Genomic DNA, 20,673 nt, shown 5'->3' with positions numbered 1-20,673 from the left:
TTCTAAGGTACCTGAAGTGGACAATGTGTCTTTGTTATTTAAATGACATTGTAGTGTGCTAAGAGACATTTGGTGAACACATCAAAAGACTGAGAGCTGTTCTTTAGTGTCTCCAACAAGCCGGACCAAAACTTAATCCAAGAAAGTGTCTCTTTGGAGCAAAAGAAATCAAAATACTTGAGCACCTTGTGTTAAACGAAGATGTATGGCCAGACCCAGAAAAGGTGAGAGCTATTACGGAATGTCCTATTCCTAAAAGTATTTAAGGAAAGGAGATAAGAATCTTTATTGTCTATAATATATCATACAATCGCCGTTAATCTTTATTTTACAATTGCCATTACCAACTTTGGCCCAGTTCTTATTACCGTCATTTTATCAAAGACTTTTGTATCAAAGCCAAGCCACTCCAAGAGTTGATAAAAGCCAATGCTAAATTTATCTGGGGTGATGCTCAACAAGATTCTTTCGATGTGCTGCGGAGAGCTCTGACGACTGACCCTGTACTTGGTCTGTATGATGAGAGAGCACCTACAGAACTACACACAAATGCCAATGGGTATGTGATTGGTGCTGTTCTGGTGCAGATTTTGGGATGGAAAAGAGAAGGCTATAGCCTATGCTTCTAGGACACTTACAAAAGCCGAGAGAAACTACTCAACTACAGAAAGAGAATGTCTTGCTGTGATCTGGGCCATGTGCAGATTTCGACAGTATCTCTGTGGAAGGCCATTCACAGTTGTTACAGACAATCATTCACTTTGTTGGTTGACAGGTCTTAAGGATCCAACAGGAAGACTTGCCAGGTGGGCACAATGTCTTCAAGAGTATGACATTACCATGGTGTATAAAAGTGTAAGGAAACACCAAGATGCCAACTGTCTCTCAAGAAACCCTGTGCAAGACCATCAAGACTTTGATGAAGATAGTGATTATCTCGCTGAACTCCAGGATCTCTCTGCTGAGCAGTAGAAGGACGCTAAGATATCTGAGATTATATTTGCCTTAAATTGGTCAGAGGATGTGAAAGGACAATTTAAGGTAGTTAATGGATTACTTTGCATGAAAACCTTTGAGCCGTTTGGAAAGACGTGGCTACCAGTAAATCCTAAAAACATGTCCTTAGATGTTCTACAGAAATTCCATGACACCTAGACATTTAGGATTTTTTAAGCCATACGATAGGATCAGCAAGAGATTTTTCTGGCCAGGTTTATTTAGGAGTGTCCGTCACTATGTGTCGCACTGTTGATACTGCCGGAGGAAAAAGGAAATTCCTCAGAAAGCACCTGACCGACTCATACCAATTCCACCAGCCGAAACGCCTTTCCAGCGTGTTGGGATTGACCTCCTCGGACGACTTCCAACGTCTGCTAGTGGCAGATTATTGTTTGCACTGATTGTCTGACGCCCTATGCCATTACAAAAGGCGTGAAAACAGCCGAAGCATTCGAAGTAGCCAAATTCATCATATAAGACATCGTATTAAAACACGGTGACCCAAGGTCGTAAATTACGGATTGAGGGAAAGTTTTTCAATCGAATCTTGTGACAGAGATAAACTGTCCGTGTAACATGACTCATCACATGACGACTGCCTATCATCCGCAAACTAACAGGCTTGCTGAACACCTTAATAAGACCTTGGTCGACATGCTATCAATGTTCATCATTGTTGAGCAGAGCAACTGGAATGAGGTGCTACCTTTCGTGACGTTTGCCTACAACACCCCCAACAAGACACAATAGGATTTATGACATTTTTTGTGGTGCATGGGCGTGAGGCGACGGCGACGATGTACACTGTGTTTTCGTTTCACCCTGATGTGGTGGCCGATGACTACATCGGACATGTTTTAACCAGAGCTGAGGAAGCTTGGCAGTTAGCTCGACTCTGACTATGTACACTGTGTTTTCGTTTCACCCTGATGTCGTGGCCGATGACTACATCGGACATGTTTTAACCAGAGCTGAGGAAGCTTGGCAGTTAGCTCGACTCTGCGCGCTGCAGGTTCAAGAAAACGATCGCCAGAGGTATGACGCGAGCCACCACCCAGTTGTCTACCAGCCAGGTGACCTCGTCTGGATCTTCGCTCCTGTTCGGAAGGTTGGTCTCTCTAGGAAATTCCTCAGGAGCTACTTTGGACCTTATAAGGTTGTAAGACAGTTGTCTAATGTTACTTATGAAGTTGAAGATTTCGACCCCAACACAAGACAACGAAAGAGCAGAGATATAGTCCACGTCCTTCGAATGAATCCTTATAAGGATCCTGCAACCCAGGGTAAATTCGACGCTCCAGCGACAGGTAAGAAGTGGAAAGGTAATGAAGAACATAGCGGCAAGGGAAGTTCTCAGATCACCGCCAGGGCGAGCATCAGTCATCGGAAGTTGGAGTATGCAGGACCAATGACTCATTCCCAGACTAGGAGGACGTAACACCAAGATGCTGTTCTCTTAAGGAGGAAGCAATGTCGCAGAAGATGCCGAGTTGTGCAGTCGCTGTTGTGTAGTGGTTATGGTACTAGATTAATTGGCGGCTCATAGGTATAGATTCTGGGTGTTCACAAATTTTTAAATTCACACGAATATGAGAGTGCGAAATTAATACGGATCTGCTGTGTAACAGTTGTGCTTAACATATTTGTACAGCTTCAGCCACTGTCAATAATAATAATAATAATAATAATAATAATAATAATATGTGTACCACATCTAAAAAAGAAAGAGCTCTTTTTGTGGAGTTCTGTTGTTTTGTACATAATTAAGTACAGATTATGGCAAGGACGAAATAATGTTTAAGTTTTCTACTCTCCATTTCAAACTTTTGTGAGTGGGTGTTTTCACACTTTTCTATTTTTTCGGCCAAATGTACAAGATTCCTAGGTCATGTATTAGTTAACGAATTAACCTTTGGGCTGAAAATCAGGCATTTTTACGTTCCACCCACACAAAATCTTGCTCTTACTAACATTTATTTGCTAAATGTTCGCTTGTAGTTATGCTTATTTGATTTTGTCGCTTTCTCAGACAATGGATCTAGTCTGAAAAGCCTTAGCTTCTATGCAACTAAATTTTCCTGTTAATTTTCTTTTCCATTAGCGCTTAATACGACATAGACTCCAGTGGGCTCAACTTGCAGTTTGAAAATGATAATACTGTTTTTCTCAAATGGGGAGAACATAGTTCAGGCTGTTCAACAAGCAGAAGTTGTATTCAGTGAGAGCCAAGAGTGACACAGCAGCTGTATATACCAATTTAACCTGGGACAGCACGCTAAAAATGCGTGTTGTAAACATTCATGGATTATGTAACTCTAGTGGAAACTAAAAAGTGTAATATTAAAACAATACCTACTAGTAATGTACAGGGCGTCTCACAAAAGACGTCTGTGACGGCTTCACTCCACGCGGGATTAGCCGAGCGATGCCGGCACGGTAATTCAGCGCGTTCGGTCAGAGGGTTAGCTGCCCTCTGTAATAAAAGAACTGAGTTAATGAATCAACGACGAACTGAAATGGGTGTCTTGCGACGTCCGCACCGATCCGATGCAACGATCAAACACGAACAAAATGAGATTTAAAAAAAAGAAAAGGCGGTCTAGGGCGCTGCAGTCATGGACTGTCCGGCTGGTCCCGGTGGGGCGGGGTGTTGCCACTGCATCCGCGGTTGTCATTTCATATAGTTCTCGGACGCAAGTACTTCGTATGTGCAACCTTCACTGTGCCACTGAATGTACTGGTGTTTTCTTTTGAGTTTTTTTTGTCAGGTTTAATCGCTTCAAATATTTTTGCTAGACGTCATTATTTTGCAACTGCTCCAAGTCTGGCGCTTTTTGTGACTGCATGTTGCTCCGCTCAATCCTCAGACAGCATGCATATGTCTTCCACAGTACGCGACTGACTGTTCAGGTGTTTTGTTTTGAGTTTCCTGTTGAGTTTCATTCAGTATGGCATACACCTGCTAAGGACCAACGAGTGTTTGTTGCGTTGAACGATGCAAAAACAGAACCATGTGTGCTGGAATTCATACGAAAATCTCCCAATATGCATGTTCTCAGTGATTCCGCAATAAGCAGATTAGCGAAGAAATTTCAAGAGACTGGATCTGTGTTACACAAACGAAGGCCTAGGGAAGCTAGGGCTTAAACCAAAAGTAAATTAGACGAGGTAGGTGAGGCCTTGGAAAGAAGTCTGAAAAAATCTCCGTGCCATTTGGCACTTCAGACAGGTGTGTCGAGAGCATCTGCTCACAGAGCTGTGCACAAACTGAAATTGAAACCATGCAAAATAACGGTAGAACATCAATTAACGAACACAGATACTGTTGCTCGATATCGTTACTGTCACTGGCTGTTACAGCCTATGCACGATGGAGAAGTTCTCCTAAGATGTCTTTTTTCTGATGAAGCTTGCCTGCATTTGTCAGGCTACGTAAATTCTCAGGAAAATCGACGATGGAGCTTCGAAAATCCACCTGAATTACATCAACAACCTTTGCATGATGTGAAAACAGGAGTATGGCGTGCAGTTAGTGCAAGACAAAATATTGGACAAATCTTTTTCCATGAAATGATATGTTCTGACAGCTATGTGAACATACTTTTTGTCGAGAACTAACACCTAACGAAATGTATGGTGATTTTATGAAGGATAATGCATCGCCAATGCATCTATAAAGCCTGGTTCACACAGGCAACGAAAGTATCGCTACTGCTAATGGCGAACTGCAGTTGCTTTGTAGTTGCATGTGTGAACTCCTAGTTTTCGGTGGCGCCATTTAAGAAGCACAACTTTTGTCAAGCCACACTTTGTTGCGCCATTTTGCCTTCTCCACAATCGAATAATGTCATTCCATTGCTACCTCGCGGCTGAATTCAAACCTTTCTAGTGCGTATTCGTTCGCAGATAGTGCTTTTGTTTGTGCATTTGTTATTAATATGTCGAAAAAGTGGTCAACAGCAACAATTATGAGATTCTTGGAGGTGCATCAAGAACGAGAATGCCTTTGGAACCATAAAAGCGAATCATACAAAGACAGAAATTTGAGAGATGCTGCATTAATTGAAATAGTAAACAGTATGCGTGAATATGTAACTGGAATTCATGTAACTACTACAAAATTAAAAATTCGAAGCACTCGAAGTGCTTACTTGAATGAACATAAAGAAGTACTGAAATCATTTAAGGATGGTGCGTCTACAGACGGTATTTATAAACCTGCCTTGCTTGGTTTGAAGCTGCAGACCGGTTCTTAAAACATGTAGTTGAGACAAGAGAGACGAGAAACACTTTGGTAAGTAATATTTTACATTTATTATGTTTCCAAAACATCTTATTTATTGATAGTAATATGTACAGCCGTTTAATCAGCTGAGACAGCTGCAAACTGCGGAATTACGAAGAACGGTGAACGGTAGCTCACAGCGCCACTTCAGATTGACTTGACTTGTGGCGATACTTTCGATGCGTGTGTGAACCCGGCTTAAGAGCCGTACGAACTGAGCTTGATGATAGGATAGTTGACAAGCCTCCTCGTTCTCCAGATCCAAATCCATGTAATGTTTATCTTTGCGGAATGTTAAAAGACAGAGAGTATGCAACCAGCCCCACACACTCGAAGAGTAACAAGACAGGGTTTCGCTAGCCTTTTTCCAGATTTAGGCTGCCGAAATTCATTGAATATTTGCTAATGTCTTCAGCAACTGTTAGGATTCTCCTACCTCAGAGGCACATCATTTTGAGCACCTAGTATAAATGAAGGTAAGCTTAAGTTACTCAGATGGCAACGGTGTGTATGCTTAACTCAAGGGAAACGCACGCGCGGCCGACTGCCAGCAGAGTCGGGGGCGGCGGCAGCCAGGGTTGCGGTCGAGGCAGCCAATGGCTGTGCCTCGCGACCTGCGGCCCCCTCCCGAGCGTCTATCGTGAGATACTCCTTACTGTGCAATGTTCCACAGCCATATCAGCCATTGGCTTTTACTGTGGAGACAGGCTGTTCTGCAAGCTGAAGAAATGTGCATTTTGTGCAAAAGAAAGCAAAAGAGGGTTATTACCTTAAGGGTAAAAACTGATCATGGTAAACCAACTTTTTCCATATTAGTATTTCTGACTGTTTTCAGCCAATATATTTTCACCTGCCTCATTCACATAGGAAGAATCATGAGACCTAGAAGTTCATCAACACAAAACTCACAATAAAGACAGATAAACCAAGCTGCTGATTAACAAAGACACAGGAGCTGCAACTCATTGCCACGAAAACAGCAGTAACTTGACTGCAATGTTTTCTAGTACGTTTTTATAGTTGACTTATTATTATAAGATATAAGTTCATTGTAATCTAGTTCTAAACTGTAATATGTTCTGTAGTGTCCATTTTAGTATCATTGTAGTCCTCGCTGTTTTCTGGGGGAACGCCGGGGGATGCGCACCCCTAAACTTTTTCGTGGACAAAGTAATTTTTTTACGATGTTCAAAACTTGGACGAGTGCCAAAGACTCATTTCACGGACGTAAATTTTTGATTTCATTTTTTTGTGTTGGTAATTGTAATACGAACGATACCAGTGCAGTTTTTGGTGGGAAAATGGATGTCATTGACCGTTTCAAGCATTTCGAAGCTGTGGCAACCTTTCTCGACAACTGAATCGCTGGCAGCCAGTTCGACAAGCATGTAGTGCCCTCGCCCGCTAATAGTGGGCGATGGTAGTGCTAAATGGATATGCGTACACTCAAACCGCATGGTTCATTTGAGGTGATGTAAACTGAAGTGTTCGATACCACAATCTCTTGTATGTTTGTGTGCTTCTCGATATCGCCTGCTTCATTTGAGCTGTAATAAAGTCAACTCAAGAGCCCGATACTTTTTTTTTTTTTTTTGTAGTTTCACATGTTGATGACTTCATGGCTAAAAGCAGATGGGTGATATCCCATGCTTCACTTATAACTAATTTTCGCTGCACTATATCCCATGCCAGAGTACCTTCAAACATTTTTTTTAGAAAAAAAGCACTGATTGTGTTCATTTTATTGTAGTACCGGTACTATTACGGTAATTTTGACACTGTCTGTCCAGCCATATATAGTGAATAATCTGGAATTGGTAATAAATGATGATTACCTCATTGCGTTTACCAAAGAAACCCTAAATTTCCTTTATGCATTAAAGGAGTGAAATTTGTTTTATAATTACAGTAGATCCCATTACATATACACAGTTACTTGATAGAAATCCAGTGCTGTACTACTATGCGTATTCTGCAATCCATAGACCTACATTTAAATTTAGGGCACAAGCTAATTGCAGACATGAGCAGTTTAGTCTTATCTCTGATGTGCTATCTATTTTCAGTCATACGTTAAATGAAAATTTATTCTTATAGAACAATTAAATGAACAGTAGGCCTAAAAGCGAACATTTTAAATTTTTAGGGCTGCAGATAGATGAAATGTCTTGTCGAAGTAATAATTCACCATATTGTGCAGAAACTGTATTCTCAAACAAGTATTTTTCTATAATATGAGGGGTTACGAGCCTTAAGAGATAATTACAAGTTTAGACATCCATCCGCAAATAATTTCGCCAGTCGTTAGGTTCGCCCAGCAACTTTCGCAGTAAATTTACGTGAGAAAACTGCTTTTGCTTTAGCAGCCACTGTCTACACCATTTTGACCGCTTTCTCTGTTTCCTGCGGTTGGTCTGAATATTTTTTCCAACACAAGTTGGAACACAGACCACAACAGAACTTTCTCCATTTCTATATTTCAAAACAACTGAATTAAATTTTTGACGTTTAGGGGGAGCATAAACGCTTGCCACTGATATTTCTTTTCCAAATCGACAGATGGCGGGCGAGTAGGAGATTGGGGTTTGTGTCGTGTAAACACACCTCATTTGCAGCGATCTTTTGCATGCACAGACATCTGCGCCGATGTCTGCGCAGACAGATCGTTGCGTGTGGACCGGGCTATATATCACCACTGTGACATTAATCCTCAGTTATATACATTGACATGAGTAAAATCATTTGCTTACTGGGCCATTAATTCTTATTATTTCTTGCAATGGGGCCTATCTGTGCTTTAACAGAGAATATCTGTAGCATATGAAAGGAAAGAAAAGATCTATGACGACGATTTGTGAAATGGTCAATAGTTCGCGAGTCTTTAAATTCTACCTCCATACCTGTAAACAGGCTACCGGGATGTACTCCCATACTACTTGTTGCTAATATTAGAGACTCGATTCAAAAGTAGTCTACGTTACAAGGCGTACTTGCGTCTCAGTTAGTTTTTCCATACTGGAGTTCCTCGCAGTAGTTTATATTCCTTTGCGAAAAATGTGTTACAAGATGCCTACTGTTCACAATTTTTTTTTTAATTTCTTGTTCGCTCTTCGAGGAAGGAACCTTAACTAATGTGGTTCGACGAAAGGTGTGGGAAAAAAATAGTGAAATATATTATGACCAAATTTCTTTAGGACAGCATTGCTAACTCACTTGTTGAAGCAACGCAAGATTTTCAGTTTATTATGACAATGAATAGACAGTGACTGTAGCAAAGTGTACGGAAGTGAAACTAAAATAGAAATTGAAAAAGTCGTGGCAGCTACTTTGGGTACAGTGGGATCTCCAGAATTAAAAATACAATATTTTGTTCCAGTGACTTTTATTGTAATCTTGCAGGTTAGCATTCAAGTTTTGAAATCCCCATCGTTGGTAATACTTTGCGGAGCGGTATCTCGAGACAAAACACGGTCGATTTACGTCTGCTTTGTTGATATACTAAATGCGTGTCAACTGTATAGAAATAATAGTAAAAAAATGAACTCGGTGATATATAGTTCGAAACTGGAGATAAATGGTGACAAATAAGAGTAAATTCTTAGCGATAGTGACATCCGTTGTGAACTGCACGTGTGCGATAATGGCATTTCGAGGCAACTGAAGCTGTCAAGCGTTGAATGTTTTATCTGATACGCGTTAATAACGCTGAGCGCTTTTTGAGCCTTCTAAGGTATTTGCAACGTTTACTTGAAATAGTAAGTAAATTTCCTGTTTTTTTCCTTCTCTTAGTTTCGTAATGAAATTTTCTTCGCTTTAGTCATTGGAAATAGCTGTTAGGGTCTTATATTTAATAATTGTTGAACTTAACATCTGCGTAAATGACAATAGTGCGTTGTATTTAGGAACCTGGCAGCGTCTCTAAATTTTGTCAGTAGCAAAGATGTGTCATTATTTTGTATTCCGAGCGTTATTTACATGATGTCGGTACTAAATGTGGTATCAGTTGGTAGCAACTAATAAATATCAATGTTTTAAGTTAATGTGCAAATATATATTTGAGATTAGTACGAAAAAATGCACGATTTTATTCGGCGTGAATTCTCTGTGACAATCTGGCAAATTTGCTCCAATAGCAAATTCTTCGTTGATTTGCCAAACACTGCCATTTAGCAATGAAACGGACGATTTTTTCGTCGGTATTGGAGTTTATTTTCTAGCGTACCCAAGTTGTTTTACCGTCTCTCAACATTTTCTGCAGTACTGTTGAAATTATATAATGGCGCGAGTTTTCACTGGCTAAAGTGATCTCATTAATTCGCTCATTGGAACTTGTTTTTCAATTATAATAATAAATCTTAATTATGGCATCGATATGGAGTCGCACAAGCCGTACTTGCAGGACAACATTAAAATTCATTGTTGACAGTCCTGTTTTCTGTTGCATTAGTAAATTATTTAAAAATAACAGCTTTTATGTAAACATGCCCACAGCAAAAAGTCTGTGGTCATGGAAGAGATGTGGTCACACAAGCCTATGTGTTGTAACATCTTGCTTCTAGAACAGTAAGCCTAATGAGTATATAGATTTTGGATTGTAATGCCAAGGTAATTAAAATGAGAATGTGTACATGTGTCCACAGAGAAGAGAAGAAATAGACACAGTCTCATTGTAATGTACATTCTGAAATCTTAAATATGAATGCTGAAAGTATTTGATGCATTTTGTAATAACTTTGGAAGAGATGGAAAACTCCACTATATGATGTACATCTGTCAGCATGCTCTCTCTCTCTCTCTTTTTTTAAAATGGAAACTGCTGAAAGTTTACTACTAAACATAGTTATTCCAGTGTTCATGGCTATTGATAGCATGTAGCAGGGGGCAAAGTATGTAACAGTATTATTCCTTTGCCTTACTATTTCACTTCCAAGTGGTGGCAGTTGAGAATGATTAGCTGTTTGCTTCTATGCATGAACTTAACACGTTGCTTCCATTGTTGTCATTGTATGGGATAGATGGTAATGTATTTCGCGATTGCTTATGTATCACAAATCTCTGAAATTTTCAAATTATACTATGTACGATATACATAAAATTTCAACGTTTGCAACCATTTCTCACTGGGGCAATTTAAACATATAGTTGACATTCTCAATGTGATCAACTAAATCTCTGACACACTAATGAAATGTACAGTTCTTCTTTGTACCACCTCTATTTTGTCTGTTAACCTATAAATAGTCACTGACAAAATAGCACCACTCCAGAATGAGTTGGCTGAGGGTTTTGGTAAATATTCATTCGGTTAATCTTCCCTGCCATCTATTTTCCCATCTAGTTAAACTAATATCTTAAATAAATATGGATGTGACATCCAAGTATTTAACTGTTTGGCAGTTGTAGATGATAGTTTTATATAGCGAAGTTGGATCTAGCAAGTAACGAGAGCCATTGTTATATTTGTAAACATGACGATATGTGTTATGTAAATGGCATATGGGATGTTTTTCTTTGTATGTTTATGTTGTAGAAGTTAGTCTTGTGTTATAATATGTAAATTATTTCTTGCTTGTGGCTTATATTTTGTTCTTCACTATATGGCTCTTACGGAGTGATCCATTGAGGAGAATTATGAATTTTATTGTATATTAAATCTGTATATTTTGTTTTGAGTATGAGATCGTGATGACAGCCAGAACTGTGGCTTGGGCTGTGACTTCGAATGAGTGTGTCATGCCAATAATCTGTTTTTATTATTTTTGGTCACGGACTGACCTGTACTGTAGCTGAATCTAGGTTAGGTTGAAGTAACAGTTTGATTTTGAGTTGGCGAAACCAAAGAATTGATCATGACCTTTTTTTTTAATATGCATTTCACAATCCATTGTTATTTTTACAATCCTGACCAAAACCACTACTTTCCCACTGTAATCTTACAGTTGCAAGTTTTTGTTGTATTGAAAGATGTGCATAACAAGACTATTGACAATCCAAATTCCCTACTCCCATCATGTTAGTTTACCTGATTTTGTCTCACTAATATATTTGTGTTACTAGTGATGTTAACTGTACGTCATTTCTTAAGGCTTATATGTCCGCCATGTTAATGATGTCATTGGTCTCTCAGGTGGTATCACATTGCTAACTAATCCCGCGTAGATAATATTATAATATTTCTCATACACATATATTCAGAGTTGGCAGTCAGCCTTTTGCACCAAGGTTGTTTTAAGTTTTATATTTTGTATGTCTTACATTTTACAGTAATTACTCTGCAGACCACTGACAGTTGCATGAAATATGGTAGGGTACTTCCATTATACCACATATTAGGGTTTCTTCCCATTCCTTTTACTTGTGGAGTGTGGAAAGAATGATTAGGCCTACTTAAATACTACTATGCATGGTGTGATTATTCAAATACTGTTTTCTCAGTTCCAATGGGAATAGTACACAGGTTTTTTTAGTGTATTCTTAAATTCCTCATGTAATACTAGTTAATGAAACTTTGTAAGTAGACCCTCATGTAAGTAGACCTTCACAGGATAGTTTGTGTATGTTTTTTAGGGTACATTAGTTTAGATCTCTCTCTCTTTCTCTCCCTCCCTCCCTCCCTCCCCCCCCCTCTCTCTCTCCCCTTGATGTTCTCCCAACAGTCAGACAAACTTGACTGCTCATGTTGCTCGTCTTTGTATACATTCGGTATCCCCTCTTAGTCTTATTTAGTAGGAGTCTCATACACTTAAGAAATTTTCTAGAATTGGGCATGAAAATTTTTTTGTTAGGTTATTCTTCATAGATTGGTCGCATTTTCCTAGTATCCTACCAGTGAACCAGCAAAGTGTTACATTGGGCGGTGTAGGTGAGGTGAACTTGAAAAATTCAAGGGGAAGTGGAGGGCTCTGGGTAGAAGGCAGAAAGGGGAGAAAGATTTAGTACCAGAGAGAACTTAACTCTGGTGTTCAGTGAGGTAACAATGTGTCAAGTGGACAAGTTTTGGTGTGGAGATAAAAACAGTTGATACACTCTGAGGAATATGAAGAGTAATCATAAAGTTTTAACTGTCACGTCAAAAAAAGAATTATTTTTTTATTCGTTTTCAGGTACATGTCTTGTCTTCAGTATTGGTACACACTGACAACCCAGAGCCACAGTAACACAGTACACTCTTGAGCTAAAAAGAATGTCACAGCTGTTTGAGAAAGCAGAGTGCTGTGTGGTAATTTTTTTTAGCAGTAGTAAAAATGTTGCAGCTACGCCAGGCCAGTTGAGAATATTGAAGAAGTAATCTGGATTGGCTTTACACAGTTGCAGTATTTTGCTACTGCTGAAAACGAATTAGCACATGGTACTTCTCTTCATGAATGACCTGTGACATTGGCTCTGTTACCAGCATGCTGCAGTTCTGTGGCACTGGGATTTCAGTATGTACCAATACTGCCGCCATGTATCTGCAAACAAACAAAAAAATCATTACTTTCTTTTGAAGTGATGATTAAAACCTGTATTGCTGTCCTTCACATAAACCTACATAACAATGAGACCAGAGTGAATTAGAGGAGATAGGAGTAAGAAACTGAATCGGAGAGGGTGGGACAAGAAAAGAATAGTTGCATAGATGGATGTTTGCAGGGGGAGTTTGAGTCTATTGGTACTGTAGAACTGTATTATATGATGGAATGCAGTTTCTAGCTACACAATTCAGAGTAGTTTGTGTTAACTGGCACTGCTTTTAGGAAATATGATTTACGATTAACATGAATGATGTATAGGTTACGAGATAATCACATGAAGCAGACCTTTCACCTATGTGTTTGAATCAGATGTAACGATTGCGACAAGAAGTTGGAAATAGATGTGGGTTAGAGACAGATCAGACTGTCTTGAAGGTTGTTTGGGCCGTGGAATAACACTTTTTGCAAAGTGGGAAGGAGTTGGTGGCAGATATTTCTCATCTCAAGTCATGGTGACAGATAGCCTTCATAATACTGAGTTATGGGAGAAGCTGGACACACTACTTTGCGGTTGGCTAGTGGGTATAGTTAGAGTTTTAGGAGTAGAAGGGAATACAGTGTAAAAGATCCAGTTGTAAACAAGGCTTGGGACTGTAGCTTCTCAGTGGACACTTGAAGGTGCTGAAATCGTGTAAGAGAGACAGTTTTGATTTAAGAAGAAGATGGCTTATTTATCAAATTAGCATCACAACACAGATTGTGGAGGAGGTGTGAATGTTCAGGATGAATGAGAATAACATGTCTAGGTCCTGAGTTTGCAATATGAAACCAGGGTATCTGCTGTCAGGAAGGGATTCCTGTTTGTCGTCTTTTTAGTTGTAGGTGAGAAAATAAGTGTTATCTATGTAAAAGTTGAAGTAGGTTTGAAGTCTGCAGAATATTAGGAGTGTTAGTCTGCAGTGGCAGCCAGGTCCTGGCAGATGTCATTACACAGACTGTTTGTGTGAACAGTTACAAACAGGATGCCGAGTGGTAATGGGGTGCAAAATGTGTAGAGGCAGTGTAGGAAATGCTTGGTGTGTTGATGGTGGAATTAAGTTGTGGGAAATATATTGAAGGTGTTATATTTCAAAGAGGAAATTTGCGAGACAGGTCATAATTGGAGGTAATGTTGGACTACTGGAATGAATTCATGCAACAAGATATGTAGATACAGGTGTCTCACTGTTGCTGAAGACACTTTCCAAAGAAATATTATGGAAAATCCAGGTATGACACCTATTTTATGCACTACCCAGCACATCCTGTTGCAGTTCCTCCACTAGGATATCCCATTTCCTCAGTGGCAGAACTATCTGTAATAGCAGTCACACCAGATGTTCTAACTCCAGCACAATAAAAGACACCGTTGTGAGATACCAACAGCTATTTAATCAGGTTGTGGCACAATACATTTTAGTGAGGTTTACAAGACTGCCAGCCGGTGCCAGGGCATTGCAGGGGTTCTGGCTATTGGCGGCAGGCTATTGAAGCGCCGTCCCTGGTTGGCAGCCTCGGGTGGTGATCTGGAGCAGCCAAATGGCATGATACTCATTACACAGACTGTTTGTGTGAACAGTTACAAACAGGATGCCGAGCAGTAATGGGGTGCAAAATGTATAGAGGCAGTGTAGGAAATGCTTGGTGTGTTGATAGTGGAATTAAGTTGTGGTAAATAAATTGCCCCGGTAGTGATGGTGGATGTGTACTAATGAGTGGGTTACTACACCAGATATGAAATTTAATGAAGGAAGTACATGCTTTTTTGTGCAGTTATGGCACTAACAAACTGTTCATCCATACAAAATGAAAGTTGACCGTTCAGAAGTAGAAAATACTGCTGATCACAGTATGGTCAACTTAAGTGGCACTTCATGACCGATACTATAGATGTGTTAACCTCTTCCTCCATCCCTTTCCAGTTCAGATTCTGGAATATTTACTTTCCCTTATTTTGTGAAAGAATTTCAGAAGGCTGTGTTTAGTGAAAGAATTTCCGAATGTTGTGTTTAGCAACAAGACGGTAACCCTTGCAGGTCTGGGGGTTAAAATAGGCCCGAGGTATTCTTGCCTGTCATAAGAGGCAACTGAAAGGAGTCTCACACATTGTGGCCTTTATGTGGTGGTCCCCTATCAGGTTTGACCTCCATTTTTCAAAATTTTCTCGAAGAATGAGCCAATATGGGAAGGGCGCCTTACTTGGTGCATAGTGTCCATCATGCGCTAATACCTCTTGCATCATCCTTTGTCAATGTGGATCTGCACTTCTGCTCATTCTCCAGCTGTTGGGCAAGGTCACTCTCCTGGATGCATTTTCCTCCATCCTGTATGCAGTATCGCTTTCTGCACTGTCAACGATAATGGACTTCGTAGCTCATTTGCGCCTGATACCCAGCACGGTAGCCTGCCCGTTGTGGTGGGGCTGCCATTTACCCTGTTGGCCCCCGACCACAAAGGGATCACTCTGCTGATGCCTGTGCCGTTAACTCCCCACATATGCTAAGAAGTAGATGCCCATCCCCTGGGGCATCGGGACTCCCGGCAACCCCTGCGGGCCTGGGGGTTAGAATAGGCCCAAGGTATTCCTGCCTGTCATAAGAGTCAACTGAAAGGAACCTCACACCTTTTGACCTTTATGTGATGGTCCCTTGTAGGGTTTGACCTCCTTGTTTCAAAATTTTCCCAAAGAGCGAGCCAATCTGGGAAGGGTGCCCTACATGGTGCATTGTGTCTATCGGGCATTGAGATCTTTAGCCCACTTCCTCGTTGTGACATTGCAGTCCCACTCATCCTCCATCTCTTGAACGAGGACGTGGTGCGTTTTCCTCCACCCACTAAACAGCGTCATTTTCTGCGCCGACGATGACCATAGAATTCTTTGCGCCTGATATCCAGCACAGTAGCCAGTCCATTGTGGTGGGGCCAAAATATACCATGTTGGTTGTAGCCCCCTGACTACACAGGGATCGCTTTGCTGATGCCTGTCACCCTGGAGCATCGGGACTCCCGGCAATGGCCATCCTGCCAGGTGGCCTTTGCTGCATCTGGGTGGCGCCTGTGGGGAGGGCCCCTGGTCAGAGTGGATGGCATCAGGGTGGATGACTTGTCCAAAATGTGGCCAGGGTCAGTCTTGATAAAATGGCATCCTGTGCCCAGTCACAGGCATTACTTGCTTGTGACAAGCTGGGGGATGTTTCCGTTATCCTCATGCCTCATAAGAGCTTTAATGTGGCCCAGGGTATTATATTCCACAGGGACCTTCTTTTGCAGCCTGACGTCGAGCTGGCCACCAACTTAGAGCGACGAGGAGTTCATTTTGTCCGGCACATCCATCGAGGTCTGAGGGATAATCAGGTTGCCACCGGTGCCTTCATCTTGGCCTTCAAGGGTGACACATTGCCCGGGAAGGTCTACCGCTGTGATGTCAAGCCATATATCTTTCCCCCAATGTGGTGCTTCAAGTGCTGGAAGTTTACCCAAATGTCTTCCGGCTGTACTTCCACCATCATATGTTGAGATTGTGGACATCCATCCCATCCCGATATTCCATGTGCCCTGCCTCCTATCCTTGTCAACTGCGGAGAGCATCATTACTCTTGCTCAGCAGACTGCAGACAGGAAAATCATGGAATACAAGATGCTGGATTGACTGACTTACACTGAGGCCAATAGGAAATTTGAGCATCTACATCCTGTGGCTGTAACCTCCTCTTATGCCGCCCCTACGAGAACAGTTGTAGCACCATCAGTTCCGCGAGTTCCAGTCGGCTCTCAGAACCAGAAGACTACACCTGCCCCTTTGATGGTGGGGGACACTCTCCTCCCTGTTGCTCCTGCACCACCTACATTGGGAGCATTGCACCCCAACCATCGGGGGACGCTAGTCCCCACTTCTCAGCTGGAGAAGCGTAAGTCTTCTTTGGCTTCTCTCGCTAGGAAGGGGTCTCTTGGGTCATTCCCTTCCCAGGTTTCTGCTAGTGAGAAAGATGACACCCGCCAATGGCTGAAGTGCCCAAAAGCAGTGGGTCATAGAGCTTCACGATCATCCTCAGTCCCTTAGACTGAATCAGTGAAGCCCTCCCAGCCAGAAAGACCCAAGGATCAGTGAGAGAAATCCAGAAAGAAGACCCCCAAGATGAAGGGAATTGAGGTGGTACCCACACCACCGCTACCTAAACGCTCTCTGTCTGAGGATGAGGTGAAGATTCGAGTGTGTACTTAGCTCTCTCAGACAGGAAATAAGTCGGTGGCAGCATGTGACCCTGAGGCATAGACTGCCTCGCTGCTTTCTGCATTGCCCTCCAGGAGACCTGGTTACCGGTAGTGCGGACCCCTGCCCTTCGCAGGTGCGGGGGATATTTCAAGAACCATAGCAAATATGATAGTGTCAGGTGGAGTTCGTGTTTATGTCCTGAGCTCAGTATGTAGTGTACCTGTGCCCCTTCAAACTCCTCTTGAAGCTGTGGCTGTGAGGAAATGGCTGACACAGGAAATAACTGTCTGCAACGTATATCTCCCTCCAGATTGTGCGGTACTCCTGAATGTATTGGCTGCACTGATTGATCAGCTCCCTTAACCTTTACTACTTTTGGTAGATTGTAACACCCTTAACCTATTGTGGGGTAGCACCAGGACTGCTGACCATGGCAGATATGTCGAAAATTTACTGTCCCAACTCGACCTCTGCCTCTTAAATACTGGGGCCGCCACACATTTCAGTGTGGCTCATGGTAGTTACCTGGCCATTGATGTGTCAATTTGCAGCCCAGGACTCCTCCCACCTGTCCTTGGAGAGCACATGACAACCTGTGCGGTAGTGACCACTCCCCCATCTTCCTGTCACTCCCCTGGGCTTTAAACAAGGCAGACTGGGCAGCCTTCACCTCTGCTGTCACCATTGAGCCCCCATGTGGTGCCATCAATGTTTTGATTAAGCAGGTCTCTACAACAATAATTTCTGTGGTGGAAAACGCGATCCGTCATTCTCTAGGGTGCCCCCGGCGAAAGTCAGTCCCTTGGTGGTTGCCGGAAGTTGCTGAGGCAATTAAAGAGCATCTGGAAGTTCTACAGCAACATAAGCAGCACCCTTCCCTAGAGCTCCTAACAGCCATTAGGCGGCTCAATGCCTGCGTTCGCCTGCTTATAGAACACCGGAAACAGGAGTGTTGGGAGAGGTATGTGCCGGCCACTGGGTGCCATACGTCACCTTCTCAAGTCTGGACAAAGATCAGACGTCTTTTTGGGTACCAGGCACCAACAGGTGTACCTGGCATTGGCATCAATGGCATGCTGTGTAATGACGCAAACATGGTTGCCGATCACTTTGTTGAGCACTATGCTTGAGCCTCTGCATCAGAGAACTACTCCCCAGCCTTTTGCACCCTCACAGAAACGGAAAGGAAAGTCCTTTTGTTCAGTACACACCACAGTGGACCCTATGACACCCCATTTACAGAGTGGGAGCTCCTCAGCATCGTTTCACATTGCCCTGACACAGCTCCTGGGCTGGATCGGATACACAGTCAGATGATTAAACATCTCTGATGTGACTACATGCGATATCTCCTCATCATCTTCAATCAGATCTGTTGTGATGGTGTCTTTCCATCACAATGGCAGGAGAGCACCATCATTTCTGTGCCAAGATCTGGTAAAAATCTCCTTGATGTGGATAGCTATCAGCCCATCCGCCTCACCAACATTCTCTGTAAGCTGCTGGGACATATGGTGTGTCGCCAGTTGGGTTGGATCCTGGAGTCATGTGGCCTACTAGCTCCATGTCAGGGCGGCTTCCGCCAGGGTCGCTCTACCACTGATAATTTTGTGTCCCTCAAGTCTGCCATCTGAACAGCTTTTTCCAGACGCCAACACCTAGTTGCTGTCTTTTTTTGATCTATGTAAAGCATACGACGCGACCTGGCGACATCATATCCTTGCTACATTGTATGAGTGGGGTCTCCGTGGCCCACTCCCAATTTTTATCCAAAACTTCATGTTGCTCCGTACTATCCCTGTCCAGGTTGGTGCCTCCCATAATACCCCCCCCCCCCCCCCCCCCTCCAATATTCAGGAGAATGGCGTTCCACAGGATTCCGTATTGAGTGTGTCTCAATTTTTAGTGGCCATTAACGGCTAACGGCCTAGCAGCAGCTTTAGTGCTGTCGGTCTCCTCTTCTTTGTATGCAGATGACTTCTGCTTTTTGTTTTGCTCCTCCAGTACTGGTATTGCTGAGCAGTGCCAACATGGGGCCATTCACAAGGCACGGTCATTGGCTCTAGCTCATGGCTTCCAGTTATCAGCCGCAAAGTCATGTGTCATGAAGTTCTGCCGGTGTCGTACCGTTCATCCGGAACCTGAACATACTTTAATGATGATCCACTCACGGTACTGGAGATATATCGATTCTTAGGACTGGTTTTCGACGACAGATTGACTTGGCTACTCACCTTCGTCAGCCTAAGCGGGAGTGCTGGCAGCACCTCAATGCTCTCCACTGCCTGGGCAACACCAACTGGGGTGCTGATCACTCTACGCTGCTGCAGCTGTACAGAGCCCTTGTTCAATCCTGCCTTGGCTATGGGAGTCTGGTTTATGGTTCGGCAGCACCCTCAGCATTGCATTTACTCGACCCTGTGCACCACTGTGCCGTTCGCCTTGTGACTTGAGCTTTTAGCACGGGTCTGGTGACCAGTGTCCTCTTAGAGTTGAACAGCACTCCTTGCCAGATGGCTGCAGTGTTTTCACTGCGGCCATATCTCGTGCTCTTGAGCACATCTGCTCATGCCCTGGCGAGTTACTTCTCTTGTGTACTGACTTCTTGAGCAACCTACAAGCTATCAGCCAGTGCTACCCTTGCCATCCTTTGATAGTGTCCATTCAGGAGTCCATCTATGCCCTGGAATGGTCCCATCGTTCAATGGTGTTTTGTGTGGACCCCAGGGCACGTCGGAATCACAGTAACGAACTTTCAGACAGGCTGGCCAAACAGGCTACGCGGAAAGTGCTTCCGGAGATGGGTATCTCCGAAACTGACCTGCATTCTGTCTTACACTGCAGGGTTGTTTGGCTTTGGGAGATGGAAAGGCATAATAGTTCTCACAACAAACTGCGTGTCATTAAGGAGACTATGAATGTGTGGAAGTCTACCATGCGGTCCTCTCACAGGGAATCTGTCCTCTGCCAGCTCTGCAGTGGCCATACGTGGGTAACGCGTGGTTACTTAGTCTATCTTGAGGACCCACCTGGGTGTCGCTGTGGCTCACAAATGACAGTCATACACCTCTTGCTTGACTGCCCACTTTTAGCCGCTCTGCAGTGGACTTTTAACTTTCACAGCACCTTACCTTCAGTGTTGGGTGACAATATCTCAAGAGCATCTTTTGTTTTATGTTTTATTCTTGAGGGTGAGTTTTATCATTTGACCTAAGTTTTAGCACTCCTCCTTTGTCCCTCTGTGTCCTCCACCCTAGTGTTTTTAGGGTGGAGGTTTTAATGTGTTGCACAGTGGCTGGCTTTTCCTTTTTATTCTCATAGTCAGCCAGTCATGATAATCTGCTCTCTTGTTTTGATCTCTTCTACATGTTTTTTGCATCTCTCTGTGGTTTTCTTATCTGATTTTGTCCATTTTAGTGTTTGTTGCCGTTCAGTCATTTTTGTGGTTTTCTCCTTTCTTCCAGCTGTGTTTTGTATCTCTTGATTATTTTACTCCGACCCTTGTGGAATTATTTTAATCATAACGAGGGACTGATGATCTAGCAGTCTGGTTCCTCCCCCCTTTTTTAAACCAACCAACCAACCAACCAAACAACCAAAGCTTTAGCAGCGCTGTCATTAATGATATTTCCATTACAGTCACACAGGAAAGGCATTGATTGTGTTATGGTACTAGCATGCTT

The 20,673-nt window shown here is 42.6% G+C and overlaps 1 protein-coding gene across 2 annotated transcripts in view; it reads left to right on the top strand.

Annotated features, from left to right (window-relative positions):
* Nucleotides 1-7,843: 7,843 nt before the first annotated feature.
* The window catches only part of LOC126340516 (alpha-mannosidase 2x), a 162,792-nt gene continuing 149,962 nt past the window's right edge, over nucleotides 7,844-20,673 (top strand). The window contains exon 1 of one of the 2 annotated variants that reach the window (XM_050001696.1): nucleotides 7,844-9,039. The gene's annotated coding sequence lies outside the window, so the exon portion shown is untranslated. The remainder of the gene's footprint in view (nucleotides 9,040-20,673) is intronic. The other variant, XM_050001697.1, reaches the window with a different exon arrangement.

This window comes from Schistocerca gregaria, chromosome 1 (genome assembly GCF_023897955.1).
Source record: "Schistocerca gregaria isolate iqSchGreg1 chromosome 1, iqSchGreg1.2, whole genome shotgun sequence".
Taxonomy (NCBI): Eukaryota; Metazoa; Arthropoda; class Insecta; order Orthoptera; family Acrididae; genus Schistocerca; species Schistocerca gregaria.
This window is presented reverse-complemented; position numbering and strand designations above follow the sequence as displayed.